The sequence below is a fragment of the Arvicanthis niloticus genome, chromosome 24 (assembly GCF_011762505.2).
Source record: "Arvicanthis niloticus isolate mArvNil1 chromosome 24, mArvNil1.pat.X, whole genome shotgun sequence".
In the NCBI taxonomy this organism is placed as follows: domain Eukaryota; kingdom Metazoa; phylum Chordata; class Mammalia; order Rodentia; family Muridae; genus Arvicanthis; species Arvicanthis niloticus.
Genome location: NC_133432.1, coordinates 35,971,115 through 35,992,971, shown reverse-complemented (window position 1 = coordinate 35,992,971; position 21,857 = coordinate 35,971,115). Strand labels below are relative to the sequence as shown.

General features: G+C 41.6%; 1 pseudogene; it reads right to left on the bottom strand.

The window, feature by feature from the left end:
• Positions 1-433: 433 nt before the first annotated feature.
• LOC143438124 (cytochrome P450 3A11-like) overlaps positions 434-21,857 on the bottom strand; it is a 28,123-nt pseudogene continuing 6,699 nt past the window's right edge.

Genomic DNA, 21,857 nt, shown 5'->3' with positions numbered 1-21,857 from the left:
CAGTCAATGAAGCTCCCAAAGAATATAAAAACTTTTAAAATACAGATTTTAAAGAGATATGTATTTACATTTTCTATGTAACATTTACTGTAGAATATTGCAAATAAAACATCTGATACCAATTCTACAACTAGAGTTATTGTCATATTGGTTCACATTTTCATCAGAAATTCTTGATCAAATTACAAACACAAAAAAAGAAATTAACAGAGACAAGCAGATGTGGATGGAGATGATCCCATGAGAACCAGTGAAGGCGAATTCTTGTGCTGTCCCTGACTTACTCATCTCCTTTATATTAGATGGAACTTTGTACAGACACTAAGAAAGCTCAGTGAATGTACTGAATCTTTAACTATGCATCAAAACCAATCAATTAAGCTTCATTTTCATCTGGGTTTTATTCATGACTAAATTAAAGGTACCCATGTTCCTAGACTCTGCCTTGCTGAAGAACTCAGCAGAACATCACGAGGGAAAGTCACACTCCAGTTATGACTTCATCCTATGGCACAACATTTAAGACGATGGGTTTTGTTGGTTGAAGACGTCCTTGTCTGCTTAATTTCAGAGGTATCTGCAACAGGGGAAGAAGAATATTGAGAATTAGTGAATGAACCAACATCACTAAAAGAAAGGTTAAAAACAAATGTTTGGGATACTATAGTATGCAGAAACAAAAAAGCTGCATTTAAAATCATATATTTTCACTTCCTTATTCTCCAAGTTGTCTCACTTGGATGGCGAGAGTATGCATCCAAACATGCATTATGTAAAATGGTGATTGAGAATTTACTCAAACTCGTGCTGGTTTATACTGCTTACGCTCTATGCTGGTTTCGAGTAAAACAGATGAGTTTCATATTTTTAACCTTATTCTTACTCTTTATGTCAAATTAATTTTTAAGTGATAAAAGTTATTCTTTGTTTGAAACTTGAAAGACAACCATGTGAGGATACATTTCAGCTCTATTAACAATCCTCAGCTCCAACATCATGTATTACCACTACAGTTCAGCATATTCAGGGCAAATCTTCTGGAGGAGATATATGACACTTTGTAGCGGGATATTTTCTCCACAAGTTCGGAGGAGCAGCAAGTGCTCTTAACCACTGAGCCATCTCATGAAACCAAGCAATTGTCTTTTAAAATAATGATTCTCAACTTGGCATGACATGGGAAATCAGATATGAGCTTTTAAAGCCACATTCTGGGTGAACTGTTTAAGGATTTCAGAAATAACAAGGCATCTTGAGTTTGGGGAGGGTGAGAAACATAGCCCATGTTGGCTTCAAATTCACTAACTGACCAAGGATTACTTGAAATTATAATCATCTAACCTTTACCTTGTGAGTGCAGGGATTACAGGTAAGTACCACCACAGCTTGTTCATGTGGTTCTGTAGATAGGAACCAGAGATTTGTGTACAACCAGTAGGCATTTTGCCAACTGAGAACATCTCAGACCTGATATGAGTTTTAAAGATCTTCTGTAACAGTAATGTACATCTACTAGTTGAGAAGACTGTGAGAGGAGGGCTTCTGTGAGCTCTTGGAGAAGAGGGCAACACATAACAAACATTGAATACATGACCACTGCACCTCTGGATGGCACATGATATGCCCAATCTCCAATGGACATGATTAGAATTTCAAACAGAATGCATGGAATCCTGTCACACTAGCCTACTCTGACTCTTCATAATGTTAATTTCTATTTTATACAGACATAGAATTAAAAGCCCCTTAACTAATATCTGGATACAAATAGCTCATTTGGTTAGAAAACAAATTATTAAACCTCAAACATGCATTATTACTTTTATACACAGAACCTTCAGTTGGAAAAAAGCATCCCATAAAACATTGTGTATAGAGACAGGTTTTCCCCCTCACCTGCGTTTTCTTACAAGGCTGGAAGGAGAACTTCTGCAGGAATTTAGTGAGAGTGAGTTTCATATTCATGAGAGCAAACTTCATGCCAATGCAGTTTCTGGGTTCATTTCAAAATGGCAGATATACGTAAGGATCAATGCTGCCCCTGTTCTCCTTGCTGAACCTAGAGGCACAATAAATGACAACTTGACAGAGGAAAAAAGCATGAGAGCTAAACATGTGAAGTTGCCTTTTGGCATCTAACCAGTACACATAGGTAGTTTGGGAAAGGTTCATTGAATGTCTACTTGCAGGTATTTGGCTCTGAGAATTTTACACTAAGTATCCTTTCAATTCCTCTTCCTTATAAGACTCACCATATGGTTGAGATAAGATGATTGAAAAACTGCATCATTGTGTGGGTACACACTAGTGTAATAGAGGGGTAAGGGGGACCAACCATTTTCTGGTTGGGTGGACAGCCAATCCAGTGGGGAAATTAATGCATAGGATAATAAATCTGATCAAAATCCCCCATGGCTGCAGACATCATAGGCAAAAATGTAGTGCTGTTGATTTGCTAAGCTGACAGTGTACCAAAATACCTTCTAAGTATTTATCTTTACACACAAAAATTTGTGCTGATCTTAGCCTTGGTCAGAAAAGCTTTAGTTTGCAGTGGAAGACAATTAACATAGAAACTCATGACTGGTAATGGTGTGGAGAAGTGGTGATGGAGTGCTCAACCTCTGCAAGGCTCAGGATACATCACAGAAGGAGGGTCAGAAAGAATGCAAGAGCCAGTGAATGAAATGGGTGTTGTGAGTACTATCTTCTGGACATGGCATGTCCACTGCACTCATGAACTCACAGCAGCTGTGGATACCTACACAAGACCAGACACAACATCATTCCATCATGGGTGGGGAAGGTGCCCATGAGATGCCACCTCCCTAAGGAGCTGTTGACAATAAATGCTTGGTGGACAAGAAAAAAAATTTCTTCAATGGTGCAGCCGTTGGTGAGTTGACCATTCTCCAGGATATAACTTCTATAACTATGCTTATGCAAGCAACCCTAAGTAAATTCACAAGTCACCAAAAACAAAAACATAAATACAGGAGGAGGACCGGTAGAAGACAGACAGAGATTCCACAGGAGTGGGAGGGAGAAGAGACAGGGCAATGTGAGGTGAAAATGACCAGAATTCATTATCCATTCATGTGATTGTCAAAAAAATAAAAAGGAACAAGAAAGGAACTACATCTTTAAACACTAAAAATCCATTTGGGATGATGCTCTGTTCCAACTCTGAAAAACACATTTCATTTGGAATGAAGGAAAAGTGGATTCCAGCCCCACACTTAAGTGGGGCATTAACTACTTGAGGAAGAAGGAGGAAAACACTCTGTATTTAATTAGCCATACTTTCTTCCTATCTCACTTCCCCTCTCTTCTCTTTTCTTCCCTTTCTCTGTCATTCTCAAAGAATGCAAATGAATTCAAAATCATACTTAGATCATCTTCCTATAAGAAACATCAAAGCATACACAAGCCTGCAGAGTGCCAAGTGGGTTCCTGTTCTGATACCTTTCAGGGTGGAATTCCTTAGGCTCTGGCCAGTGCTGTGGGTCATGGTGAAGAGCATAAGACGGAATCATCACTGCTGACCCTTTGGGTATAAACACACCATCGATTTCAATATCCTTTTCACAGACTCGCTCAAGTCTATTAGCAATTGGGCAAACAGTGGACCCACAACCTTTCTGGAAAGGGCCATAGCCTATTATCCTGTGTTGGGGACCGCACTAGCCCCAAGTTGGGGTGGCCAAAATAAATGTTGCAGCCCAGGCAAAATGTTGAGGCCCTGGCCGACCCACGTTTGAGCGGGCACTGTATCCCGGCCCAAGCTGCCGCTCCGGTCTGCAGGTCAGGGGTTCAGCAAGAGCGAGGGTGAGGCCAGATTTTACCTAATGTCTGATGTGTATAAATCTCTCTCTCTCGTCTGATGTCTCCCTAATGTCTTCTCTCTGCTGTGTCTCCCTAATGTCTGAATCCTACTGTCTGCCTCTGCATTTTATATGTCTTACTTCTAAGCCACGCCTCTAAGTTACACCTTTAATCATGCCCTTAGGTCTTGTCTCTCACTCTGATCTCTATACTTCTAAATCATACTCTTAAATTACACACCTTTAATCTCACACACCTTTAATCTCAAGGTATCTAAACCAAGATTATCAGAGTGTTCTCAGCTGTTGTAGGCTATTGTAAATTTAAATCTCATGTCAGGGTATATGGCTCAAGATGGCTGCAAAGCTGATAGCCGCTTTCTGCTAAAAGTCGGCCCCCAACAATAGTCTGCGGGTTTCATTCAACACCATATCCGGGTATTCCATTTCCATCACGATATCATAGGTGGGATGTGCCTGGGAAGAAAGAAAAAGATTTATGCTGAGATATTGGATTGACTTTAAACTGTGTCTAGTGTTGAATTCTCATTAGGCTGGAAGTCAGGCTCAGCAGCTCAAAGGACCTTAGTTAGTATTTACAATAAATTTTAAATGGTGTATTAAATTGTTTTATTTTATATATGTAGGTATTTTGCCTACATGAGTGTATGTATACTGCATGAGTACAGTGCTCATAAGAAGTCAAAAGACAGCATCAGATCTCCTGTAACTAGAGAGAGCAGCCATTTTCATGCTGGGTCTCAAATATGGGTGGATGCTATGGAAGAGCAGCCAGTGCTCTGAACCTTTGTGCCATCTCTCAAACTCCTTACAACGTGGATAAATTATTACTTGGGGCCTGGAAGATGCTCAATTAGTGAATAGTTTACTACACAAGCCTGAGGATGAGAGCTCAGATACAAATAATTATAAAGCCTGACATAGTGGCACCCATCTATAATCCCAGCAGTAGGTGGACACACAGGACATGTGTGGTGCTCATTGGCTAGACAACCTAACCCAGTCGATAAGCTCCAGGTTTGGTAAGAAAGCCTGTATCATAGAACATGGAGGATAGTAATTTAGAAATGTACATGATGTAGGTTTATGACCTATACACACACACACACACACACACACACAAATGCACACGTTTACATACAGAGACAGAGAGTTTGCCTCATGATTTAGACACCAAGGCTCACACCTTGGCTTCTTCTCCTATAACTATAAATAGATAGGGGGAATCAAGGGACAGAGCTATGTGGTTTAACCAAGGCTGTGGTGAGCCTCCCTCGGTGCACAGCTGGAACACAGCTGATCCAGCAGTAACATTGAACCATACAGAGAACTGTGTGTTAAGTGCATATCTTTAACATCACACAGGTAGTGTGAATGTTGCTGGCTTGGTACTCTTGTGGTCCCAGATAACAGAAACACTAAGTCCAGACCTGTGTCACAACAACCTTCTGATGCCCTGAGAGGTTTTATTGCCCATTTCTCCTTCTGTATCCCTCTTATGATAATTTCTAAATGGATCTGGAAAAATCCAGTACTTGTGCTCTTGTTACAGATTATCAAGGGTGCTGACACAGCACCGACCTCTGAGCCGACCTCTACATACATGCTACAGCACACATACCAACAAAGATACATATACACATATATATACATGTATTCATATACACATATATTCATATACATACCTACAAACATACAAACATACATACATACATACATACATGTAAAAAATCACTAGAATTGGAAAGATGGCTCAGTGGTTTGCATGGTTGCTATGTAAGTGTAAGAACCTCAGTTTTAAGTTTCACTTAAAACCCACCTGTGGCAACACACACACATCTGTAATCCTAGTGCTCCCACAGCAAGAAGGTGGAAACTGAAGATTTCGTAAATGTTCAAGGGCCAGAATGTCTGATGTATGAAGTAGTAGGAACAAAGAAACCCTGTGTAAAACAATGTGGAAAAGAAGGACTAACCCCACAGTTTTACTCTAACCTTCACACATGTGCACACCCACACTCACAGATTCACACCAACACACATACTCATACACAAACTTATGAGCATATACTCACAAACTCACTAAAACACATTAACACACATATTCACAAAGGAACACACCTGTGTGTCTCTCTCGGTCTCTCTCTCTCTCTCTCTCTCTATCTCTCTCTCTCTCTCTCTCTCTCACGTGTATGCACACACACACACACACACACAAACATTGCAGGTAACAAGAAGGTGTCTTTGTTGAGGCTTCTCCTTTTCCCTCCTACATCATCCTAGCACCTTATTGGGCAGAGCTCTGTTGATCTCCTCCTGTAGTTTCTTCTGGATATCAGGGTGAGTGGCCAGGGAATACAGGACAAAAGAAAGTGTGCTACAGGTTGGCTCATAGCCATCAAATATAGAGATAATTGACTGGGATGGGGTCTCCGTGTCAGACAGGACTGAAAGAAAACATCTCAGGTAAGACATGTTAGGACAGACCATCACAGAGGAGACGAGGAGAACATCAAATGGGCCTCCCATTTCCCTACACAGATTATAGAGACACCATTCAGTCACTCTGAGACTGTCATCACCATTGACAGCCACATGACATATCCAGAGGAGAAAAATGCTTCAGATAGGTTGTCCTAATGTTTCTGCTATTCCTCATCATCCCCAGTGGGCACCTTCAAGATATGGACCTTCTTATTTGAAAATGTTATTTTTCCTCCAAACACTTTATTTATCAGTGTTTGTATATACATACATACTTATACATGTATACATATATACATACATATATGAACAATAATTAAATAATATATATTTGAAAAGTATTGGGGGTTGGGAAGAGTGGGAGGAAGGAGAGAAAGAAAAAAATTATGTAAATACAGTGCTCATATATGAAATTCTCAAAAAGGAATCCATCTTTTTAAAATGTTCAACAGATTAACTTGCATTTTACAATGTGAAAATAAATATGACCTATAATTATGTTGAAGGACATTTTAACTCACTACAAACTTTGAAATTTAAAATGAAATCAATAAAAATGATTTTACCCAGCATACTAACAAAAACCACAATAACATTTTATAATTCAAAGTATTTCTGAGAACAAGAAAATGGATTGTCAGAAGCTAAGTCAGCAGAGCCAGGGGGACATTGTGTGTTATTTCTTTTCTTTTCATTTCTTTTTTTTCTTGAAAATGTTATTTTTATTTATGTGTATTTCTCTGTGTGTGTGTGTGTGTGTGTGTGTGTGTGTGTGTGTGTGTGTGTAAGGGTGCCACATGTGTGGGGAGGGTTCCCATGGAGCCCAGAAGAAGGCATCTAATCCCCTAAAGAAGCAGCTATAAAAGGTCCCTGCTATAGATGAAAGTGGTTTTTTTAATTTTATTTATTTTATGTGTTTGTCCAGATTCCCATGGGGGCCAAGGATCCCACTGGAGCCAACAGACCTATAGTTACAGGCAGTTGTACTCCTTCTACCATGAAGGCTGTGGTTATGTTGTCGGTAAATTCTTCCTCCAAATTAGTGTAAGTCCATGTACCTAAACTGAAACTGGACTATAAATCTACAATCAGTGGTTATCTTTAAAATTAATATTTATTTTAGCAATCTAAAAGGAAACAGAGAGGCTGACAATATACAGCTCAGTAGATGGGAGTACCGAAGCCCTGGGTCCAGTCTCCAGCACTGTATAAACAAGGCAGGGCAATGTCTGTATTCTGGGTTACACTGAAAGATTGACCAGAGAGAAAAGAGCCAGAGCTGGATGAATTCTGCTTCTCAGCAGCAGAAAATCAGCCCCTCAAGAACTGAACACTGACAGCTTTTTAGAGGCTCCTTTTATTGTTACACAGAAGGTACCTTTAACAAGTCAATTTCCACATACCAAAATCTCTTATCTGATAGAGGGCTTGTCTTGAAAGACCCATCACCTCAGCCATAGGAGACTTTCTGGTTTACCAGGCATGTCTCCAGACTAAGTTGTGCTAAGGTTCTAGGAATACTTCCAAAGAACACCATGAAATCTCAGATAACAATAACTGACAGAAGGCTACTTCAAAGCTGAGGTTCCATCATTTCAGACTCATACCAGAAACAATGGTTCTGCTAAAACTGTGCTGCACATGCCTGCAGTCTCAGGAGTTAAAGGTCATTCTCAGGCACATCATGAATGTGGTCATGAATGTGTCAGCCTGGGCTACATAGGACCTTGTGGCAAAAGGAGGAGGGGGTATAGAAGAATTTGAAGTTAGCTGATCACACGAAAGGGTTCCAAGTGAGGAAACAGGAGAGGACTCAAAACACAAAGTACATGATCACTTTAACCAGTAAACGTGGGGACCCAGAATCACACTGCTACATATAAGCAAGTGTGTGTATGAGAAATAATCAAATAGGGAAGAATGGAGGACTCCCTTTCCATTAGCTACTGATGCACATGAGTAGAATAAAATCTGGAATTGGAACGCCATCAGTTTGCAGCCATGATAGTAATAATAGCTTTAAATTAAAAAATAAACACAGATGGGAGGCTAGAGAAATGGCTGAATGAGTAATACCACTTGTTGCACAAGCATGAGGACCTGAGTTTGACTCCCCAGTCCCCTTGTAAGAAGCCAGATGGGGCAGCACACCCCAGTAACCACACTATGGATTATTGGGTCCTCCTGGCTGCCAGCCTAATCTCAGAGTTAATAAAAAAAAAAAAATCCCTGTCTCCAAGAAATAAGGCAGAGAGGGATTGAGCAAGATACAGTGTGTCTTCCTCTGTTACCTGTACACACACCTAGGGGCATGCACATGTGCATATACTCCTGCATATGCCCATACTATTTAAAAAGATAAAAAAAAATCTTTAAGTGATTTTTTTATGAGTTTTTGAGACAGACTGTGTAGCCCTGCCTGTCCTGGAATCTATGACACAGACCAAACTGGGCTTGAACTCACAGATTTCCACCTACCTCTGCCTCCCAAGTTCTGAGACTAATGGGGTGCTCCACCACTGCCCGGCTATGAGTGATTTTTAAGTGCATAAAAAAAAATAAAGATGACTGCTGCATTTGTAAAAGGGGGCTTTCCCCAGAAGCTACTTAGATATCACACAAAGGAAAACTAAATCTTTAATATGTGTTAGGGTAGAGAACACATGTCCACCAGAGGCAACCAGAGAGTTTCAGCACCATTTAGGTACATGCCCCCTGATGAGATGATTAGACACAGATGTCTAGGCAGAGCGCTGAGACTGTGTGCTGGGAAAGAAACTGTGCTCACGCAGCGAACAGACCACTGGAGACTTCCATCACAGCCACCCTTCATGTTAGGAGCAAACTTAGGCCCATGTGTTTCCAGAAAATTTCATGGAGATAATAGCCACGTCTGTCTTTCAGTAACTTGACAGAGGTGTCCCTCTACCTAGAAAAGCCTCCTTACATATTTTCTGAGTGAACCACTGGCTCCCTGAGAGCATCCTTGTTCAATGACCAGGAAGGGCTGGCTTACCTTTATAAGTCTCTTTGTCTTTAGAATTATTATGAGCATTCATCATCAAATGGAGAAAATCCACTCGGTGCTGAAAGCAGAAAGAGACATTGCAAAAATGGAAGGTCAATGCTAAGGTCAGAGGTTAGAGGTGGATCAGGAGTGCAGAAGCTTTATTCTCTAATTTCTGAGAACATGGTTCCCTTAAATTCACAACTGTGGCTAGGATTGCTTGAGTCATCAAGAAACAAAAGCAGGAGTGGCTAAACCAGGAAGCATCCAGCTTCCACATCAACCACTTTCACAGTCAATTACAATAGACAGAATTTTAAACAATCACTTTTACTCTTTGAAAATGTTTTTGAAGGAGGGGAAAATAATATTCCCCCTTTTTAATCATTTTTGTTTGTTATTGGAGAGTTTCATACATGCACGCAATCAGACATGGTCATCTCCACCCCACTGTTTCCTCCATCCAATTCCTTCTATACCATCTGTAACATTTCTTCCCCACAGTCGAGGCCCTCTTATTAATTACCCACAAGTCCAACTAGTCCTGCTCACATGTGCATGGCTGTGGGGCCATCCAGTGCCTCATGGGAAACCTACCTGTGTCCACACCCTCCCTCCACAGCTATTAACTGCTGTTTGGAGAGATCCTTCTTATGTATGCTGGAGTTTTGACAGTCTTGATCTTGTTCAGGTCTTGAGCCATGCCAATTTTTTTTATTTCAATCGTTATGAGCGGTACCCTAGTTTTCATTCCTATTACTAAGTATTAATTCTTGCCTATTCTCACTCAACTTTTTAAAAATCCAACTTTTCCTCCCTCAGGAAATATAAATATTCTTTCTTTCTAAATCTAGCCTTCCCTGTCTACTGTTAGCACACAGCTTACATGTTCACAGCCCAACATGTTATCACACTGTGAACCTCTCATGAAACCACCACATTTTGCCTTCTCCTTAGAATCCAGGCAGTTTTCCTTCATTCTGTCCAAAACTTTTTGGAAAAATTCTATTGAATCCTTTGTGAACATGAGGGCTGGAGAGATGGCTCAGAGGTTAAGAACACTGACTGCCCTTCCACAGGTTCTGAGTGAAGTTCCCAGCAACCACATGGTGGCTCAAAACCATCTGTAATAGGATCGGATGCCTTCTTCTGGTGTGTCTGAAGACAGCTACAGTGTACTCATATACATAAAATAAATAATTCTTTTTTAAAAAAGAAAAATACCATGTGATTTCTTGGTTACAGTGGCATAAAACAAAATGGAGTCATCCATAAAATCCCTTTGTGAACACGCAGATATTTAACATCTCATATATTGGGGTGAGGAATGGAAAGAGTACTGGAAAAGAAAAAGATACGCTTTAATGAGTTTAATAGTTTTAGATTTAACTCTGCTCCTGTAGATCATGTAGATCTGCAAAAGAAAAGGAACCACTGAGATGGCTCAATAACTAAAGGTTCCTGCGGAGAACACTAAAGACCTGAATCTGACCCCTGAATCCCACCTGTGGAAGGAGAGAACTACTGTAAGTTGTCCTCTGATCTACACATGCCACACAAACGCTAAGCCACATGGGAAAAAAAAAAAAAGAACAGTCATGGCTATAGAGCAAAACTCTGTCTCAAACCAGCCAGTCTCAAAGACAGGTGACTAACACTCAGAAAGAAAAAAATCAATCATATACACAGGACATAGTAACTTTGCTTCATTTAATATTGTGATAAATGAAAGAGGCCTCTCACAGAGACCACATAGTCGATGATGACTTTGATGTGAAATGCCCAGAACACTCAGATACAGAGGAAGGGAACAGGTGGTTGCTTAGGTCAAGATTGCTTGAAAGTTACAACATGGGCAGAACAAAGTCCTCTATGATTGACATTGGTTAATGGGCCAAATGAGCCTTCAGTCAATGCTGATTTCTAAGAAATCAAAGTACTGAGAATAAGGGGCTGTTGAGTACTGAGTCCCAAATGGAGCATCTATATCAGCACCCCCATGCATCAAGGCTCGAGGAGCATGATGGAAAAGGGTGTGAAAATAAAGTCAGGAATAAGGGGGTAGTAGAATCCCATATCCAGGACATGGTATGGCCCTCTCCTGAACTGACCGCCTGCATCAGATCAAGATGATATTGGTCAGCATCCTAGCAGGCAGCACCAAATGGAATCAGCCAGCTACCAAAGCAGAGAAAGGGACAGGAAATTGGGAGGAAGATTTGTTGATGTGTCTAAGCAATGTGGGAAGTATGAGTTAGGGTGGGTGGAATCGAGACAGATGGTATGACTGTATGATATTGCAACCATGGAGAGTTCTGGACTTACAGAGGGCCAAACTTGTATTTATACAAATTAGTATTTATACAAATGAAAGAATTCTAAAATAAAACTAGGTGTTGGAGTACACACTGTAATCCCTGCCCTCAGGAGGCAGAGGTAGAGGGATCACTGTAAGTTCAAGGCCAACCTGGTCTACACAGTGATTTCCAGGCCAGCTAGAGCTACATATGTGCTAAGACCTTGTCTCAAAGAAAAACGAAGTTCAAAAGTAGATGTAACACACTACATGTCTTTGAATTTTCTCAAAATACTGAACTGTGCCTTAAGGGATGAATTACATGACAAGTGAACTACACACCACTAGAGCTGGTCGTTTGGGGGAAGTGAGGAAAAGAAAGACAGAACTGACAAACATGGCCACAGACAAAAGCAATGATCAAAAGGCAGAACTGTCCACTCACCTACTGACAAGAGCAATGGATCAAAAAAATCCAATCTTAAGAGCTTCTTGGCTTTCTCCACAAAAGGATCCTTTGGGTTGCTGAGGGAATCGACATTCACTCCAAATGACGTGCTGGTGATCACATCCATGCTGTAGGCACCTAACACTCTGAGGAGAGAGATGTGTGGGAATTTAATACATGCATGGGAGAGGGAAAGCATTTGTATTCTCAGGAGATGGGCAAACCCACCTCAGTATGGACTAAGCTCTTCCCAGCCTTCCCACCATCTACTCCTGCAAATTTCTTTCTCTCATTTCTTCCTTTTAAACTGTATATAATGTCATCTAGTGTCTAAAGGGGCAAGGACAAGGAGTAGGACCATGTGAGTTGCACCCCAGGAGCCCTTCCTCTCCCAGAACCATGGTGATGGACCAGCACTCACTATTTTTTTACATATTCTCATTTCTGGTTTTATTTTTTTATTAAATATTATATTTACATTTCAGAATTTATCCCCTAAGCCCCCTTCCCCCACCACCACCCAGGAACCTCCTATCCCATCCCCCCTCCTCATGCTTCTATGAGGATGTGCCCCCACCTACCCCCACTCCCACCTCCCCACCCTCAGATTTCCCCCCACTCAGTGTTCAGCCTTTATGGGATCATAATCTCCTACCACCTATGCCTGACAAGGCCATCCTCCCCTTCATGTACATAGTGGAGTCACTCCCTATGTGCTCCCAGGCTGGTGGTTTAGACCCTGGGGAGCTCTGGTTGGTTGGTATTGTTACTCTCTTCATGGGGCCACAAACCCTTTCTGCTCCTTCAGTCTTCTTTCTAGCTTCTTCATTGGGAACCCCTTGATCAGTTCAATGGTTAGCTGTGAGCATTGGCCTCTAAGGAGACAGCTATATCAGGCTCTTGTCAGCATGCACTTCCTGCCATCCACATCAGTGTCTACCTTTGGTGACTGTACATGGGATGGTTACCCAAGTGGAATGGACTCCAGGTGGCTCCTTCTTCAGTTTCTGTTCCACACTTTTTTCCATATTTGCTCCCTTGAGTATTTTTGTTATTCCTTCTAAGTAGGACCAAGTCATCCACACTTGGTCTTCCTTCTTCATGAGCTTCATGTGGTCTGTGTGTTGAGTCTTGGCTATTCCAAGCTTTTGGGCTAACATCCACTTATCAGTGAGTAAATACCATGTGTGTTCTTTTGTGATTGGGTTACCTCACTCAGGATGATAATTTCTAGTTTCATCCATTTTCCTAAGAATTTCTCAAATTCATTATTTTTAATAGCTGAGTAATACTTCATTGTGTAAATGTACCACATTTTTTGTATCTGTTCCTCTGTTGAAGGACATCTGGGTTCTTTCCAGCTTCTGGCTATTATAAATAAGGCTGCTATGAACATAGTGGAGCATATATCCTTGTTATATGTTGGAGTATCTTCTGGGTATATGCCCAGGAGTGGTATAGCTGGGTCCTCATGTCTAATTTTCTGAGGAACTGCCAGATTGATTTCCAGAGTGGTTGTACCACCTTGCAATCCCACGAACAATGGAGGAGTGTTTCTCTTTCTCCACATCCTCGCCAGCATCTACTATCACCTGAGTTTTTTATCTTAGCCAGTCTGACTGGTGTGAGGTGGTATCTCAGGGTTGTTTTGATTTGCATTTCCCTGATGACTAAGGATGTTGAGCATTTCTTAAGGTGCTTCTCGACCATTTGAGTTTCCTCAGTTGAGAATTCTTTGTTGAGTTTTGTACTCCATTTTTAATAGGGTTACTTGGTGGTCTGGAGTATAATTTCTTGAGTTTTTTGTATATATTGGATATTAGCCCTCTATCAGATGTAGGATTGGTAAAGATCTTTTCCCAATCTGTTGGTTGCTGTTTTGTTTTATTGACAATGTCCTTTGCCTTTCAGAAGCTTTGCAATTTTATGAGGTCCCATTTGTCAATTCTTGATCTTAGAGCATAAGCCATTGGTGTTCTGTTCAGGAACTTTTCCCCTGTGCCTAAGTATTCAAGGGTCTTCCCCACCTTCTCATCTATTAGTTTCAGTGTATCTGATTTTATGTAAAGGTCCTTGATACACTTGGACTTGAGCTTTGTACAAGGAGATAAGTATGGATCAATTTACATTCTTCTACATGCTGACCTCCAGTTGAACCAGCACTATTTGCTGAAAATACTGTCCTTTTTCAACTGGATGGTTTTAGCTCCTTTGTCAAAGATCAAGTGATCATAGGTGTGTGGGTTCATTTCTGGATCTTCAATTCTATTCCACTGATCTTCCTGCCTGTCTCTGTACCAATACCATGCAGTTTTTATCACTATTGCTCTGTAGTACAGTTTGAGGTCAGGGACAGTGATTCCCTCAGAAGTTCTTTTATTGTTAAGAATAGTTCTCACTCTCCTGGGTTTTTAGTTATTCCAAATGAATTTGCAAATTGCTCTTTCTAACTCTATGAAGAATTGATTTGGAAATTTGATGGGGATTGCATTGAATCTGTAGATTGCTTTTGGCAAGATGGCCATTTTTACTAAGTTAATCCTGCCAATGCAGGAGCACGGGAGATCTTTCCATCTTCTGAGATCTTCTTCTATTTCTTTCTTGAGACTTGAAGTTCTTGTCATACAGATCTTTCACTTGCTTGGTTAGATTCACTCCAAGGTATTTTATATTATTTGTGGCTATTGTGAAGGGTGTCATTTCCCTAATTTCTTTCTCAGCCTGTTTATCTTTTGAATAGAGGAAGGCTACTGATTTGTTTGAGTTGATTTTATATCCAGCCACTTTCCTAAAGTTGTTTATCAGGTTTAGGAGTTCTCTGGTGGAAGTTTTAGGGTCACTTAAGTATACTATCATATCATCTGAAAATAGTGAAATTTTGACTTCTTCCTTTCCTATTTGTATCCCTTTAACTTCCTTTTGTTGTCTGATTGTTCTGGCTAGGACTTCCAGTACTATATTGAATAAGTAGTGAGAGAGTGGGCAGCCTTGTCTAGTCCCTGATCTTAGTGGGATTGCTTCCAGTTTCTCTCCATTTAGTTTGATGTTGGCTACTGGCTTGCTGTATATTGCTTTTACTATGTTTAGGTATGGGCCTTGAATTCCTGATCTTTCCAAGACTTTTAACATGAAGGGATGTTGAATTTTGTCAAATGCTTTCTCAGCATCTAGTGAGATGATCATGTGGGTTTTTTCTTTGAGTTTATTTATGTAGTGGATTACATTGATGGATTTCTGAATATTGAACCATCCCTTTATTCCTGGGATAAAGCCTGCTTGATCATGATGGATGATTGTTTTGATGTGTTCTTTGATTCGGTTTGCCAGAATTTTATTGAGTATTTTTGCATCAATATTCATAAGAGAGATTGGTCTGTAGTTCTCTTTGTTTGTTGGGTCTTTGTGAAGTTTAGGTATGAGCGTAACTGTAGCTTCATAGAATGAATTGGGTAGTGTTCCTTCTGTTTCTATTCTGTGGAATAGTTTGAAGAGAATTGGTATTAGGTCTTCCTGGAAGGTCTGATAGAATTCTGCACTAAAACCATCTGGTCCTGGACTTTTTTTTGGTGGGGAGACTTTTAATGACTGCTTCTATTTCTTTAGGGGTTATGGGACTGTTTAGATGGTTTATCTGCTCCTGATTTAATTTTGATACTTGGTATCTGACTAGGAAATTGTCCATTTCCTCCAGATTTTCCAATTTTGTAGAGTATAGGCCTTTGTAGTAGGATCTGATGATTGTTTTTAATTTCCTCAGTTTCTATTGTTATGTTTCCCTTTTCAGTTCTGATTTTATTAATTTGAATACTGTCTCTGTGCCCTTTGATTAGTCTGGCTAAGGGTTTATCTATCTTTCTCAAAGAACCAGCTCCTGGTTTTGTTGGCATTTTGTATAGTTCTTTCTGTTTGTACTTGGTTGATTTCAGCCCTGAGTTTGATTATTTCCTGCCGTCTACTCCTCTTGGGTATATTAGATTCTTTATGTTCTAATGCTTTCAGGTGTGCTGTCAAGTTGTTAGTGTGTGCTCTCTCCAGTTTCTTTTTGTAGGCACTTAGAGCTATGAGTTTTTGTCTTAGTACTGCTTTCATGGAGTCCCACAAGTTTTGGTATGATGTGTCCCCATTTTCACTGAATTCTAAAAAGTCTAATTTCTTTCTTCATTTCTTCCTTAACCAAGTCATCATTGAGTAGAGCATTGTTCAGTTTCCATGTGTATGTGGGCTTTCCTTTGTTTTTGTCATTATTAAAGACCAGCCTTAGTCCATTGTGGTCTGATAAGGTACAAGGGATTATTTCAATCTTTTTGTATCTGTTGAGGTCTGTTTTGTGACCAATTATATGGTCTATCTTTTTGTATCTGTTGAGGCCTGTTTTGTGACCAATTATATGGTCTATTTTGGAGAAGGTGCTGAGAAAAAGGTATATTCTTTTGTTTTAGAATGAAATGTTCTATAGATATCAGTTAAGTTCAATCGGTTCATAACTTCTGTTAGTTTCATTGTGTCTCAGTTAGTTTTTGCTTCCATGATCTGTCCATTGCTGAGAGTGGAGTGTGTGGGAGAATACTCATTGGGGGAGTCCGGTGGCGGGGACAAAGTCATGAGGGTCAGTGGCAGGGACCTGAGCAGGCTTCCCACACCGCTGGTGGAGGATCCCACATCCACACAGCCACCGCTGCCAGGCCGGCAGCTGCATCAAAAAGGTTCAGGGTTCCTGGCAGCAGGCCCAGGAGACACATGGAGTCCAGGAGTTTTCCAAAGCTTTTATTGTTCATGGCATGGTGAATGGGTGTAGATGGTTTGCGCTCCTCCTGAAAAGTCAGGGGAGCCTGGCTTTTATAGGGAGGGGGAAAGAGGAGGGAATAACTTAATTAGCTACACCCCCCGGCCTTTAGATAACTCATTAATATTTTAATCTCTAGAGGTGGCGACCTGTTAATCACACCCTCTACCTGTGCCCTACATGACTGATGGGTGCAGGTTGAATGGAGAGTAGACCTCATGTCAGGAGCCTGGGTGCTGGGGACGTGGCCAAACACTCACAACCCAAGAACCAGGATACCCTTCTACGGCCTGACATTGGTGTTGAAATCTCCCACTATTATTGTGTTGTAGAGTGAAAAATTATAAAGACCATTTTATGAAATATATACAGGCTTTTTCTTTTGCCCTTAGACCTGAGCAAAAGGAGTGCAGGTTCCAGAAAGCAGAACTGGATGTAAGATTTCAAGCCTTCACTGGCCAGGGATACATTCAGGGAAGAGCAGCATTCCTCAAGCCTCAGGTTGGAGAGGGCCCAAAGCAAGAAGACACATTCTTGACCACAGAGAAAGATGCAAGTCATTTGGGTAGTTCCAATAACTAGCTAACTTTCCACTGTTCTTGATTACCCCTCCCCCCTTGAGGTCTTCCCAGTATTACAACCCGCTGATGTTCAAAATTTATAAAACAACCAATCATGTGTAACCACATGAAAATGCAACCAATCATGTGTAACCGCGAGAAAATTCCTCCCTTTCCCCACCCCATGCTATAAAAAAGCCCCTCAGCTTGCTGGCCGGGGTCAAATTCTGTTTCTGCACGGAAGAGCAGTTTGACCGTTGACTAGCCAACTCTCCCCAATAAACCTCTGCTGATTGCATCCAGGTACGGTGTCTTGTGATTTTGGGGTGGCCGTGATTTTCTGAGAATTGAGTAAGGGTCTCCCGAGTTTGGGAGTCTTCATTTGGGGTTTGTCCGGGATTTTGTGACCACCCTAATCTCCAAGAACCCCACGGGGAGGTGAGGGAACACTGCAGTTTTCTGTCTGGTTGTTGTGTGACCTTTTGTCTAAATTGCCTGGTTTCTGGTTTCTCATGTGCCGGTTTGTCTAAATCATCAGGTTTCTCGTGTGCTGGTTCGTCTGAGTTATTTGGTTTCTAAGTTGTTTGTGCCCATCTGTCTGAATTATTTGTTTTCTGAAAAGTGCACTTTCGGTTCGAACTGGCAGCTGTTTCTGTCTCAAGAGGAGATAAATGAGTGACTGGTAGACATGCTGTGGGGTCACTAGCTGCTGCACCCCCAGAGACATCTGGAGGTTCATCTAGGTGCCGGAGAGGATGTGGAATCCCTCTGGTGATTGAGATGGGTTTTTGTTAGTCTTTTTGTGTGTTAACAATGGGGAAAAGAGAAAAGGTCAGAAATGGCCACCACTGCCTAGGGCATCGGTTGTTGTGCTCTCATGGCACTGTGTCTATTTTTGGGTTATTCATTGCTGTCGTGTTAGAAACTTGTTAGACTTGGTCCAGCATAGGCTGGCCAAAGTCATCTGAATCTGTTAAATCTGAATCTGTGAAGACTGACCACGTTGTCTGGTTATTGGAGTCTTACTTGAAAGGCAGAGGCAGGCGGATTTTTGGCTGTCTTTCTATGCCTTTATTGTGTAACTTGGTCTCTGTGCCCGTGGCAGGGGTGAGAACTGTCTGTATCACCTGGTTTATGTGCCGCCCGTGAGAGGGGTGAGCTATCTGTGTTGGGTTTTTTTGTGTGTTTTCTTGGCAAATTGTCTGTGTGTTAAACATCCTGAGTTAAAAAGAGATAACATGACCGCTGGCAGAGAAAGAGATGAAGCCACAGGTACAAGAGTGCTGCTCCAGAGCAGAGAGGCGGGCAGGTTCTTTAGTAAGGGGCACCAACTGCAGTTCGGGTTTGGACAGCCCGCCTACCACATGTAGGGTGCTCGCTAGATAACACCACATGGAGGGCGCCCTCGCCCAGCCCACACTTGGCGGGAGACAGCTCATGGTTCCCCAGCACAGCCCCCTTGAACCACCCAACCATGCAAGTTGGCCGCCACCTAATTTGGTGTGTGTGACTGTACTGGGGACCTTGGGGTTGCTGCTATAACAAATCAGTGGCTTTCCACCTGCCACCTATGAAGATAGATAGGGCCCAGGTGATTAAAAACCTAGCAGTAGAGCCAGGGCAGCTGGACAAACAGCCCCAGCAAAATTATTCACCTGAGAGTTATAATTATATTTTTATTAAAAAAATTAATGAGTGAATAGTGCTGAGATTTTGAAAAAAGAGAGAGTGAATAAATAGCGCTGAGACAAGTCATGTGACCTGACTCCAGCTTGATGCTGAACCAACAAACCTGCCTGCAGGCAGGTCAGACAGGTCAGGCAGGTTGCCTACTACAAGAAGTTACAGGCTGTCCTGAGTCAGAGAGCCAAAAGAATAGGCCTCCATTTTGGTACAGATACAAATTTATAGTAAAAAGTAAGTTAGTTATCAAAGCAATAGATAGGCCAGGATCCCTCAGACACCTAGATCTAGTGCCCAATATAGTCACCTAGATAAATCTAGTGGACGAATACCCTTTTCCCTGATAAAAGCCTTTCTTCCACAAGACCCTTGTAGGTTCTGGTCTTCAGGAGTGAAGAACAAGAAGAGACACCGGAAAAAGAATGTTCCCTCAGACATGGGGACCCCATCAATTGATAAGGCCATGGTCAAAAGTGGGTTACAGAAGGTAAGGGACACCCAAAGGCCCACACCAGATCCCATTGATAGATCTTGAGAGAGAGAGAGAGCTACATGAGACCCCACTAATTTTCACCAAGGCACATGAGGTTAAGCAGGGATAAGATGAGTTGCCCACAGCCTTTCTAGACATTCTGTCAATATAGACAAGGCTTCAGAGACTAGAGAGACTACAAGATAAGTCATTAAAAGGTTTAGTGTAAGTTGCTGAGAAAGTCTAGGGAAAGAAGAAGAAAAAGAAAGATGACAGGAAAAGAATTTACAGAAAGCAGAGAAGAGGGACTCCAATCAAAGTGAGATAAGAAACTCCTTGAAAAAGACCAGTGTGCACATTGCAAGTGAAGGAGCCATATTCGGGGTTGAAGAGGGCCCCAACAAATAGAAGACAGGGCCAGGAAATCCCAGGCCTTGAAAAACACCCCAAATGGAGAAGATATTAGCTCTGTGTGAAGACAGCAATTAAGATAGACAGGGTCCTCCTCCAGGCCAATGGGCCAAAATGTACTCATGGACTACCCCAAAAAAATGGTGGACTAAGAGATGGGCTGGATATCCCATTCATTTATGGTCATCCTAGACTGTCCCTACCCTCTGTTGGGTCGAGAACTTACTCCCCAGGATGGGGGCCCAGATACACTTTCTACCCTACGGGCTGCAACTAGCTGACAAGAACTCATGGGTAGAGGAAAGGCTTCTCCTACTGACTCCAGCCGGGAGCCGAGGTAACCTGCTTTACAGATGGGAGACAAGCCAGTGCTACTGTGGTGGACACAAATGTCATCTGGGCTGACTCCCCACCCCTGGGCTCATTGGTGCAAAGAGCAACCTTGGAACTTGGGGCTGACAAGAAAATCAACATCTACATGGACTGCAGGTATGCTTTTGCCACAGCCCATGTCTGCAGGGCTAAATACCAAGAGAGGAAGCCCTGATGAAGCCAGCAGCTGTAAATATTCATTGCCCAGGACACCAAAAGGGAGACTCAGTGGCCTGAGGCAATAACCGGACAGACAAAAGCCTGTCCTGGTTATGGGCCTAATAGATGGCCTCGCTTAAAACACAGAGTAAGAGAAAGAACTCCTGTGCTGGAGAACCAGTCAACTGATGGAGCTGGCTGAATTCAGAGGTGAAACAAAGGTGATTGTAGGGAGACCAGTAGGTCATAGTAACGAAAATGGGGCAAGAAATAAGTGAGTAAAAACAGATGAAAAAGGCTTTAAAGACGAAAGTAGTAAATTGCAGGCTGCTCTGAGTCAAGAGAGCCAAACAGATAAATAGATAAATAGAAGGTTGCTCTAGGCAGAGAGCTGAGCAGAATGATAATGTTAATTGATGTAACTTTCGAAATGGGTGTGATTCTGAGTTATATAGTTATATTTTTCCTCTGGATAAAAGGTCAATGTAAAGGTTTTTCTGGTTACTGGCTTAAGAAAAAGCTGATTTGGGAAAAAAGGTTTTTCTATGAGTTTTCTGATGAGGTCATTAAGGTAGTAGTTATGTCTTCCAGAATTATATGGACCAGACATGACAGAGGTAGGCCTCCAGAACACTAGATTCCAGAGAATCAAACAAAATAATTATCTTGATACTAAAATTTGTTTTTGAGATTTGTATATTACAAAATACACAGCCTTCGTGAATGAATCTTCTTATCACCTGCATGTTCACTGATGCCCTGGACTTCCAGCTGGATGCAGTTAAGACAGACATCAGAGGCTTATCAATTTACCCTTCCCCTCATCCCTCTTCTAATATCTCAATGCCCATATTCAGCTTGAAGAAGTTAATGAAGAGCCGGTGCCCCAATTCCCTGGACTTGGGGACTGAGGTGGTTAATATTAGGCTGTCTTAATCTGTATAATTGTTACTAAGCTGATGCAAATTCAAGGATTTCATTGTTATAATTTCTTCTATTCAAAATTTGTGGGTACAAGGCTTAGACCTTTTACTTCTCCAACAGGGGAAGATGTGTGTTGCCTTAAAGAGCGTTGCTTTTATACCAACTATGTAGGCATTAAGTCTCTTGTCTCTCGGGTTCATGCTGTTCAACAAACTGATGGCTTTTATACGACAACAGATAGATGCTATTCAAATGAAACCCATACAGGTTCAATATTACAGGCTGGAAGCAGGGGACTCTGAAACCTCTGTCATCAAGACTGACGAGGATTAAGCCCTAACTTACGCGCTAAGCCGGATAGTCAATGACGGGTAAGAGAACACTTCAAGACCCTTGCCCATAACTCTGGGAGG